Consider the following 9,604-nt stretch of genomic DNA (forward strand, 5'->3'; position numbering starts at 1 on the left):
AGGTTTCTTTGTGGTACGTGCACGCGCAGTGCTGTGTTAAGCCAGTCGGCTTTATCATCGTGGATTAGTTTATGGATTATACAAAGTGCTTTATATTGTATTCTTTGTTCAATTGGAAGCCAGTGGAGTTCAGCCAATGGAGTTCAGCAAGTGTTCCTGTAATGTGGTCACTTTTTTTTGCCTGTCAAAACTCTGGCAGCGGAATTTTGCAATATTTGTAGAGGCCGAATTGTAGATTGAGGTAGTCCTAACAGCAGGGAGTTACAATAATCTGTGCTAGAACTGTGCGAAAATTGTTAATCGTTAATAGAGGTTTTAGTCTTCTTAGGATCATTAGTTTTATTTATTTATTTATTATTTTGCTATACCAGCTTTCATGACTGGAATCACATCAAACCGGTTTACATTTAACAATGTGTGTAAGGTAGAGAGAACTCAAACCACAGTAACAAGAGCATGGTTAAGAGAGTGAAATAGTTGCAATAAACCAGGGAAGTAAATAACTGGGATCTGGAAAAGAAAAAAGGGGGAGATAACTGAGCAGTAAAATATTTACAGTGTAGCAAAATCAATTCCAATATAGTACAGCTGTATAGCAAATGACATTAATAACATGGTAATGGAGATGACGGAGAAGTTAGTGGTTTCTTATTTAAATCCATTTTTTGATAAAGTGTTTGTGATGTTGGGTGAGGATTTCAATCAAGGCTTGGAAAGGCTTTTTTAAAAAGCCAAGTTTTCAGCCTTTTCCTGAACGTTAGGAGGCAGGGTTCCTGTCTCAGGTCAGCTGGGATGGAGTTCCATAAAGGTGGGCCTGCTGTTGAGAACGCTCTGACACTGAGTGATTTGTATTGGTAAGTTTTGGCGCGTGGTACCTGAAGCAATTCTTTGTAAGATTCCCTGATGGGTCTGGCGGACGTGTGTTTTTGAAGGGAATTTGTAAGTTGAGCTGTGTATGTTGATGGATGACCTTGTATATGGTGGTGATGGATTTGTACATGATTCTGTAGTGGATCGGTAACCAGTGAAGGTCTTTGAGGATTGGGGAGATGTGGTCGATTCTCCTGGAATTTGTAAGGATTCTGGCTGCTGTGTTCTGCACCATTTGTAGAGGTTTGGTATGCGAAGCTGGGAAGCCCAGTAGTAGTGAGTTACAATAATCTAGCTTGGAGAAGATTATTGCTTGAAGAATTGTTCTGAAGTCCTGAGTGTGGAAGAGCGGCTTTATTCTTTTAAGGATATGTAATTTATGAAAGCAATCTTTGGTGGTTTGGTTGATGAAAGATTTAAGGTTGAGACGGTTGTCTAAGATGGCTCCCAGATCTCTTACGTGAGAGGTTTGAAGGAGGGTTGGTGGCTTTGAGGATGTATTATTGTTTTCCGGGGATATAAGCAGGTATTCCGTTTTCGAAGCATTGAGTATTAGGTTTAGGCTGGTGAGGAGGTGTTTGATTTCTATTAGGCAACTATCCCAGTATTCTAATGTTTTCGTAATGGATTCTTTTACAGGGATCACGATCTGAACATCGTCTGCAAAGAGGAAGTGTTTCAGGTTTAGTTTCATGAGCAGTTGGCAGAGTGAGAGTAGGTAGACATTAAAAAGCGTGGGTGAAAGAGAGAACCCTGCGGAACCCATAGGGAGGATGGAAAGTAATGGGATTCTTTATTATGAATTTTTACCTTGTATCCTCAGTTCTCCAGGAAAGTTTTAAACCAGGTCAGTGCTGAGCCTGTCACTCCTATGTTTGCCAGCTGTTTTAGCAGGAGGTAGTGGTTGACTGTATCGAAGGCAGCCGAAAGGTCAAGGAGGATTAATAAGAACGTTTGACCTTTATCGATGCCGGAGAGGAGGAAGTCCGTGAGGGAGAGAAGTAGCGTTTCGGTGCTTGCAGCTTTGCGAAAACCATATTGGTTTGGGGACAGAATATTGTGATCCTCTAGGTAATTAGATAGTTGGGAGTTCACTAATTTTTCCATAACTTTAGCTATAAATGGGAGGTTGGAAATAGGGCGGAATTTGTTAGGATCACTGGCGTTTAGGTTCGGTTTTTTAGGAGTGGTTTGATTGAGGCTGTTTTAAGGTCGTCTGGGTAGATACCCTGGGACAGGGAACAATTTATGATGTCGGCTAGGGTTTTTGATATGGTATCAGGGATTAGAAGAAGCATTTTGGAGGGGATTTGATCAAAAGGGTGTGATGATGGTTTCATTTTCTTCAGCACCGATTGTCTCTCTGAGATGGTGATGAATTCGAAGGAGTTGAGCTGAATGTTTTTGTTTGGGAGAAGATATGTGCTATCGGATGTGTAGGTGTTTGGAGTCAGCTGATTGAGTAGGTCGGAGATTTTTTTGCTGAAGAGCCAGTTTGTCTGCTTTAGTTTGGGATAAGTCTGTTGGGATATCTGGAGTGATAGCTTTTGTGAGACTGGAAACGAAGGTGAAAAGAGCTTTAGAGTCGAAGATGAGGTGGTGAATTTTAAGGGCATAGTAGTCTCTTTTGGTTTTCAGCGTGATGCTCTTGTATAAGTGGAGAGAGCGTTTGTAGTTAGAAAATGAGGATGGTGAGGGGGCTTTACGCCATTTTCTTTCTTTCTGATGAAGTAGATGTTTGAGTTTTCGCAGTTCGTCATTAAACCAAGGTTGTCTTTTGGACGCATTTTGTGTAAACTTCTTTGTTGTCAGAGGACATAGTGTATTTGCTACCGATTCTGTATTTTGGACCAGGATTGGAGGGCTGAGTTGGGCGTGGAGACGTCAATGTGTGAGAGATCTGAGGCTAGGAGCTTGATGAGGTGTTCCGAGGCGCAAGGTTTCCTGTAGAGGAATGATGGTCTGAAGTAGTGATTTGAGCCCGGTTGTGTCAGAGAGAAAGTAGTGGAAATTAATGAGTGATCTGACCATGGGACTTGTTTGCACACTGGTTGTTTGGTTTGTGAAATGCCGGAGTTTGTAAAGAAAAGGTCCAGCGTATGACCCGCTTTGTGAGTAGGTTTGATGATTTGTTTGAAACCCATTGCTGACATTGCGGTGAGGAAAGCTTCGCAGTTTGTTGAGAGGGGGGACTTTGTCAACATGTAAGTTGAAGTCTCCCAAGATTATAGCAGGAGAGTCTAGGTTTAGGTGAGAAGCTATAATTTCGAGAATGGGGGAGGCATCAGACTCTAGCAGGCCTGGAGGGGCATAGACTAGGAGGATTTGGAGATTTTCTGATTCGAACAATCCTGTTTCTAGTTTGCTGGCTGCGTGGATTGGGTAGTGTGTAAATCTCAGGGACATTTTGACAGCTAGGAAGATAACCCCTCCTCCTTTTTTTTGTCTTGGGATAGAGAAAAAATCATAGGTCTGTGTTGGTAATTGGTTAATGAGGGCGACGTCCGAAGATTTGAGCCATGTTTCTGTAATGGCGCAAAAGTCTGGGGTTGAGTCCTGCAGTAGGTCGTTGAGTATTAATGTTTTGTTGGTGAGCGATTGGGAGTTGAACAGGATGATAGTGAATAGAGTGAGTCCTAAAAACTTTGCGGTGGGGGAAATCATGATTGGGATGAGGGATTTGTAGGTGCGTGGGCGGTTGAGCATTGTTGATAATGTGATAGCTTGTAGTAGAAACAGAGTAGGAGGTGGTGGAGGATGGTAGAACGCGCCTCGTGGAGGTACAGGGAGTGAAGGCCTTGCCCTGCAGGGTTTTTGTGAGTGTAGGATTCCAGGCAGGATCTTCCGTCTCTGAGGAGTTGTCCTTATAGGGAAAGGAGAGGGAGGTTCTGAAGAGGTTGCTAGGTTTGAGAATGATTTCCAGCTTGTGAAGGGTTGAAGGCTAGCTCTTTTTGCTCTGGAGTGGTGATGGCTTGGTAGGAGAGCTTAGGGGTTTGTTGCTGCCCGGCGGGGCTGCCCGAAGGAGCGCACAAAGGGGCAGGCCCCTTTGTCGCGTTCCTTCGGTGCGCTGCGCTGAAATGAAGTTAGGATTTAAAGGCCTCTAGGGCCTGCCTCTGGTCCGCTGTGATAGGCTGGTCCCAGGAGGGACAGGCTGGGGGCGTGTTCTGTCGGTGGGTGGACGGCGCCGAAGCCTCGTGGTCGGCGGTGGACCCTCCGAGGGTAAGTAGTGGATTTTTTAGGCCTTACCCCAGTGGGTCTGCGGCGCCGATTGCGCAGGCCTGCCCTCGGTGCGGTCGGTCGCGGTGGGGTCAGCATCGCGGTCACCGGTCAGACCGCGACGGTCATAACCTTCTTTTATTTTCTGTGAGATGTGTTGTTTCATGTTTAGCTCAGGGTCAATTATTACTCCTAGATCCCTAACTTTTGTTGCAAACGCAGTGGTTTGAATATTTTTGATTGTGAATGTTGGTTGTGTGTGGTGAGTGTTTTTACGTTCAAGATGTAAGAATTCGGTTTTGTCAATGTTTATAACCAATTCCATCTGGTTTAGGAGCTGTTTGAATATTTCTAGGTACATATTGGCTAGTTTCATTGTTTTTTCAAGGGTATTTGGAATGGGTAACAGTAATTGTATATCATCTGCGTAAATGTAATGTAAGAATCCCAGTCCTGCTAGTAAGTGACATACTGGGAGGAGGTAGATGTTAAAGAGGTCATGAGCTGGATATGGTTTACTTGCATTTTAGCAAACCTTTTAATACTGTCCCATATAGGACTGAGCAGGCTGGGGCATGGTCTCCCTGGATTAGAAACTGATTCAGTGATAGACAACAGAGGGTAATGTTAAGTAGAATTCACTCTGAGGACAGAAAGATGAGAAGTGGAGTGCCTTAGGGATTGATCCTAACACTGGTTAACAATATTGCAGAGAAGGTAGATAAGTTTCCCTTTTTGCAGATGACACTAAGATCTGCAACAGAGTGGACACCCCTGAAGTAGACAGAATGAAATGTGATCTAAACAAGCTTGAAGAATGGTCTATTTGGCAGTTAAGATTCAATGCCAAAAAGTGTAGATGCGGGTTACAAGACCTTTTAAATAAATAAGTGGGAGTGGTATGCATTAGGTGGTAAAGAACTGATGTGCCCTAACCAAGAGAGGGATTTTGGTTGTTACCCTTGCCAGACGCATTCACATCCCGCGGCTGGCTGCCCTCACCATGCAGCGCTGCCGTCAATTCCCGGAAGACACGGCTGACCTCCTAGAATGCTGCCGCACTGCACCAGGGATGCCATGTGATTGACTGACTGCTTAGGCATGCGCTTGGCAGTGCTGTCTTTAAAGAGCCAGTGGCAGGAAATATTTGGCAGTGCTTCTGATGTCACTGAGCTGCCCCTATTTAAGGGCAGCTCTGTCCTTCACTAGATGCCTCAGTAACAGGTTCCTTGTGCCCTGTCCTGACGCGCACTCCTGGTTCCTCTTCTGGCTTGATCTGGTTCATCCCTCATCTAACTACTTATTGTTTGCCATCTGCCCTGACTTGGACTATTCTTTGGATCTCTCTTGTTTGCTGCATGCCCTGACCACGGATTGCCTCTCGACCTGTTGTTCGCCACCTGCCCCAACTTGGACTGTTCTTTGGATCTCTCTTGTTTGCGCGACAACCGGGGCCTCACCTTTCCAAATTGTGTATGGAAAACAGCCCTTACCCCCATTACCAATACCACTATCCGTACCATAACCTGCAGCCCAACTCATGGCTCAAGAGCTTCAGGAGCTATGGGTACTTAAATGAAGATATGCTTAACAGAGCAGCGCAGAAGGCAAAAAGAGCCAAGGATGTGCACCATCGTCCTGCTCCTCAGTTCAAACCCGGGGATAATGTGTGGTTAAGCACCCATCATCTTCAGCTCTGGCTGCCCTCGATGAGACTAGCACCACGATATGTAGGCCCTTTTCCAGTCTTTTGCCAGGTTGGACCCGTCACGATCGGCGATTCAGAGCCCTTTAAAGGGCCAAGACGGCTCTAGGCGCACTCCTTTTCCCCCGGCGTTCCTGTCCTGTGCTTCCCCCCGGTCCCGGGTCGGCCCTCCCTGCGCGGTCGGCGTCGGCCCATCGGGGCCAAGGGAGTTGGACTCGGGATAGACCACCCACGTGGTCACTGGGGAGGCCCTTCTCTTAAAAAAAAAAAAAGCAGCGCTGAAAAAAAGAAAAAGGAACAGACAGAACTCCCTTTTTAAAATCTAAGAAGGGAGCCGGGTAAGCCCGCCCACCGAACCCCCGGCGATTCAGAGCCCTTTAAAGGGCCAAGACGGCTCCAGGTGTCGCGCGCCTAAGGAGCGCAACAAAGGGGCTAGCCCCTTTGTGCGCATCAGAACCTAGAAGTGGCAGCCACTCTCTACTCTTTTTGAAAATCCTACACACACCTAACACAGATCCTCCCTAGCATTTATCCAACCACCTTCAGCATTCATACAGGATCCTCAGCATTCATCCAACCACCTTCAGCATTCATCCAACCACCTTCAGCATCCAGCCAGGATCATCAGCATTCATCTAGACACCTCAGCATTCATCAAGCATTCATCCAGCCACCATCCAGCATTCATCCAGCCACCTTCAGCATTCATCCAGGATCCTCAGCACTCATCCAGCCATCCCACGCTTTCAATCAGCCAACTCAGCATGAATCTAGCCTCCCCACCATTCATTCAGCTAAGGATCGGCACTGCCACACTACATTAATCATTTTTCCCTCAAAGAATACTTCCACAAGTCTTCACTTCCTTTACGTCTTAGAATATCATCTGCTGGCAAATCCTATCAAAGTGTTCTCTTCAGTTCCATCATGATGCTTGCATACCCGATACACACATTGCACCACAACATCTGCTTCAAGACGAAGCCTTTGTTACGATATCAACCCATAACTTGCAGAAATTTAACTCCGGTGATGATCTCTCCCTTTACGCAATTAGTGGGGCTGGCCCTCTTCACTTTAACACTTTTCAATGCCCAGTCAATTACCAAAAAAACTCACATCCTTCACTACTATCTGCTTGATGCAAAGCCAGACATCTGTGCCATCACGGAGACCTGGCTGAAGCCATCAGACACAGTCTTAATAAATCAACTTCCTACACAGATATATGTCGTCTTCTCCTTACCCAGAAAAAAGAAAAAAGGGGGAGGTCTCCTCATAGCTGCCAAAAAATCTCTTAACCTCACTCTTCAATCTATCAATATAATACCCAAACTGGAGATAGGATTATTCAAATCTAAGTCGCTCAAAATCCTCATCACTTACGCTCCCCCCGGACTTTTAGAACAAGACGCCTCTCCTATGGTGGAAATCATAGCCAAATATGTAAAACTAGATTCTCCAGCCATAATCCTTGGAGATTTTAATCTTCACATTGATGCCGATCCTCGATCTTCTAACTGTGAAGCCTTCCTATCAGCCCTTTCGGACATAGGCTTCAAACAACACATCAACCAACCCACACATAAAGCAGGACATACCCTTGACCTTACCTTCACAAATTCCAACCTCATTCCACTTTCACCCCTTCTAAGGCTCCCGGTTCCATGGTCAGACCATTTCATGATCACCTCCACCATCAAGTCATTGACAGGATCTTCTGCTCCCCTTCAGGCGACCACTTTGTACTACAGGAAACCATGTCCTTCAGAAGACCTCGGCAACTCTCTAATCAAAGAACTTCCTAATCTGGATCTATCTAACCCCAATTCTGCTATTACCTCCTGGCAAAGTATTACTGAAATGATAGCCAATAACTTATGCCCACTGTCTAAAAAAAACCATAGATCCTTCTCGAAAAAATAAACAGCCATGGTTCTCTAAGGAGCTCCGTACCCTGAAGCAAAACCTAAGACGGAAAGAAAAAGAATGGAGGAAGAACCCCAATCCCCATTCTCTAACCATATACAAAGCCGCCCTCCACCATTACAGAACGACAACGCTTCGAACAAAAAGAGATTTCTATGCCCACCGTATCCACGATATGATATTCGACGCGAAGGCTCTTTTCTCATACGTGTCGGAACTCACCAAAACTGCTCCCCCTACTATCCCAGACGATACAGCCCAATCGAAAGCCAATGATCTGGCCTTATTCTTTCAGAACAAAATCTCAAACACCCTAGCTAGATTACCTACTAGCCCAAACTCACTGTCTCTGTATACCCTCCACCGACCAAACACAGACATAAGCTTGGAATCCTTTGATCCTACCCACACTATAGAGGTGGAAAATCTGATAAAAAGAATTAAACCTTCGACCCACCCTCTGGACCAAATTCCCTCAATTTCTGATTCTCATACCAGAATACATCTCCAAATATCTAGCTGATATTATCAACTGTTCCCTCTCACAAGGAATATTCCCAGATGCTCTCAAATCGGCCACCCTTAAACCCATACTAAAAAAACCGAACCTGGATCCAGATGACCTCAACAACTACCGCCCCATTTCAAATCTCTCGTTTGTAGCCAAGATCATGGAGAAAATTGTAAATAAGCAGCTTTCAGATTACCTGGAGGACCATAATATTCTACACCCGTCACAATACGGTTTCCGAAAAGAACACAATACCGAAACCCTCCTCATCTCACTCCTTGATCAAATTTACATCGGTTTTGACAAAGGACAATCATTCCTTCTAGCCCTTCTTGACATCTCTGCAGCTTTCGATACTATAAATCACAATACCCTACTAAACCGGCTATCAGATATAGGTATTGCAGGATCAGCTCTTAGATGGTTCGACTCCTTCCTTAGCAACAGAGGCTATAAGGTTAAAATCAATAACAAGGAATCCTCACACACTAACGCCCCATTCGGAGTTCCCCAGGGCTCCTCCTTATTGCCCACCCTGTTTTAACATCTACATACTCCCTCTCTGCCATGTACTCTCAAATCTAAAACTTAAGTTCTATATATATGCAGACTATGTACAAATTTTAATCCCCATATCCAAGTCACTGGACTCAACACTCAAATTATGGAACTCTCATTTACAAACGATCAACCATCGGGGGGGGGGGGGGGGGGGGGGGGGGGGGCACTGACGTCACCGGCGGGAATGGCTGCCTGAGGCGAGAGCTCCCCACGGCATTGAACTCAATCGGTCCGAATCCATGTAATTTTGCCAGCAGATTCTGCATCGAGAGCGGCCATCGATAGACAAAGGGACGGTGATGGCTACTAAGCGAAAAACGACTGACTTAGCGCAATTCTCCTATAATAAACTGTCGGAGAACGACGGCACCAGTGCGACTGAGCAGGCCACGCCTGAAGGCCCAGATCTAGATTTCGCTCATGTGGCACCTGCTTCCCTAGCTGAACTGTCTACCCGCACGGAACTTCGCAAGTGGTTTATCGATTTACGAAAAGATCTCAAACATAAGCAAGAGCTTCTACAATCCATCACAGAAGTGCGCGAGGAATTGGCGGCGGGAGGACATCGAGTGGATGAATTGGACATACGCAATGAACAACTCAAGGTGAACTTTACCAAAATGGCCGACGAGGCCTCCCTGAACCAGGCAGAGATGATCGCCTTACAAGAAAAAGCTGAGGATCTCGAAAACAGATCGAGACGCAACAATATTCGTATCCGAGGGGTACCCGAATCATTGACTAAGGAAGACTGCACGGAAGTGGTAACGAAAATTTTTCACTTTATCTTGGCGGATCGGGACCACGACCCG

Source organism: Rhinatrema bivittatum, chromosome 11 (assembly GCF_901001135.1).
Source record: "Rhinatrema bivittatum chromosome 11, aRhiBiv1.1, whole genome shotgun sequence".
In the NCBI taxonomy this organism is placed as follows: Eukaryota; Metazoa; Chordata; class Amphibia; order Gymnophiona; family Rhinatrematidae; genus Rhinatrema; species Rhinatrema bivittatum.